This window comes from Sciurus vulgaris (genome assembly GCF_902686455.1).
Source record: "Sciurus vulgaris genome assembly, chromosome: 8".
Lineage (NCBI taxonomy): Eukaryota > Metazoa > Chordata > Mammalia > Rodentia > Sciuridae > Sciurus > Sciurus vulgaris.
Window position 1 is genome coordinate 152,859,941 of NC_136468.1, and position 2,275 is coordinate 152,862,215.

The window sequence follows — 2,275 nt, forward strand, 5'->3', positions numbered from 1 at the left end:
GAGAAAACTAAAACTCACCTGGACAGCAGGACGATAAGCACACCTGCTTCCGTCTGTGGAGGTATAGTCTCGAATGTGGAAGATCCTAACTAACACACCAAAAACTGTCAGAACTGACAGATGAGAACATCAGGTTTGTAGGACGCAGGCTCAACATAAAAAAAAAAAAAAAAAAAAAAAAAACTATTTTAAAAATTTTAATTGACAAATTAAAAACTGTACTTATTTATCATGCACAATACGATGTTCTGAAATGTGTGTGTGTGTGTGTTATATAATGGCTAATGAGAATTGTATTGCTATACAGTAACAATGAGCAACCCCCAAATGAAATTAAGATAGCAATTTACTCTATTACAATAGCACCAAAAATGGTAAGGTTTTTAATAATGATCGTATAAAAATAGTTGTAAGACCCCCAAAAAGGAGACCCTAACTCTGTCCCAAGGATCGACGGCAACCCCAATTAACCATAGGAGGCGTCACTTGATGCAAACCACAAGAGGCTTTTATTCCAGCGTGCTGGGACCCGACTCGTGACTCACGCAGGAGTCGAGGAGTCGAGTCCCCAGCAGAAAATCTTACAAGTTTATAAAGGCAGAAACCACACATCGGGAGGGGTCGCACACGGGAGGGGAAAAGGGGAACAAAGCCGCCGGGAAATTCCAGAGGGGGTCTGGGTTTGCTGATAACATACATGTTTCCCAATGTTTTACAACGGGGCGTAGGTTCTGGTCAACAGTTTGTGGTAATCTTATATCCTATATATCTTAACTGTCTGAGCACTATCTGGCTCAATTTACCCTTTTACTCTCTGTTTGGGGCTGTTTCCTGGAACAGCTTTAAGGGCTTTGTTCCCATTACTGGGAGGGAGACCTGAGGGAGTTGAGATGAAACAGACAGCTTAAAAAAAGTCCATTCTTTCATTCCCCCATTTGCTTTTTGGTAAGTTCTAATCATGGAACTTCTGTCTCTATATACTCTTCTCCGAAGCTATTTCCTTGGCGGAGAGACTGGTATTGTTGCCTGAGCATCAGTACCTGTACAGCACTTATTAGGTCCCCAGGCTTGTAGGCCTCAGCCAACCAATTCCACACCTCCCTCTGCACAGTCTCAAGGGCTTTTAATCTGGTGTACAGAGATTGAGAGGGGTAAGATTCTGGGGAAGGAAGGTGTTGTATGGTAATGAGTGGGGGGTGAGTCCCATAAAGGATTTCAAAAGGAGTTAGCTTGAGGGAGCCAGGGGTATTGCGCACCCGAAACAGAGCAAAGGGAAGGAGGACTGTCCAGTCTGTTATGCCAGTCTCTAAGGATAATTTAGTCATGACCTCTTTGAAAGTTCTATTCATTCTTTCTACCTGCCCTGAGCTTTGGGGCCTATAAGCAATGTAATTTCCAATTAAGCCCCAGGATTTTGGCCAGTCCCTGACCTACCTGGGCAACAAACGCAGGGCCGTTGTCTGACCCAATTACCTTGGGCACCCCGAACCTCGGGAAGATGTCTTCTAGTATTGTTTTGGCCACCACCTGAGCAGTCTCCTTCTTGGTAGGAAAGGCTTCAACCCATCCTGAAAATGTACCTATGAATACTAATAAGTATCTGTATCCATACCTGGCTGGTTTTACCTCAGTGAAGTCCACTTCCCAGTAACTCCCAGGACGGTCTCCTCGGAGCCGTTTGCCGTGAGGTAGCTTGCTGGGCTGGGCATTCACCATCTGGCAAGACCTGCATTCTTTTACAGTTGTATCTGCAAGCTCCCCGAGCTTCATGATGTGATACGGTGAAGACTGGACAAGAGTTTTTAAATGTTTTGGGCCCAGATGAGTTAACTTGTGAAGGTGTCTGAGAAAAATGATCGCCTGTTTTTCAGGAAGAATATTCAAAGTTCCTAATAGAGGGGTATACCACATCCTTAGGGTGAGACATCAGTTTTTCCCCCGACAAGAATAGGATGTTGAGTCCTTGAGCCGCCCGCTTGGCTTCCCTGTCAGCCCTTTGGTTCCCTCTGGCAACTTTTGACCCCCCTTTTTGGTGTCCGGGGCAGTGAATAATTGCTATTTTCTTAGGAAGGCGAACGGCCTCTAACAGGCTTAGAATTTCTTCTTTATTTTTGATTTCCTTCCCTGCCGAGGTCAGCAGCCCCCGCTGCCGGTATATGGCCCCGTGGACATGGGCAGTAGCGAAGGCATACCTGCTGTCAGTGTAGATGTTAATTTTTCTCCCTTCTGCCAACCGCAGAGCCTGAGTCAGAGCTAGTAACTCGGCCTTCTGAGC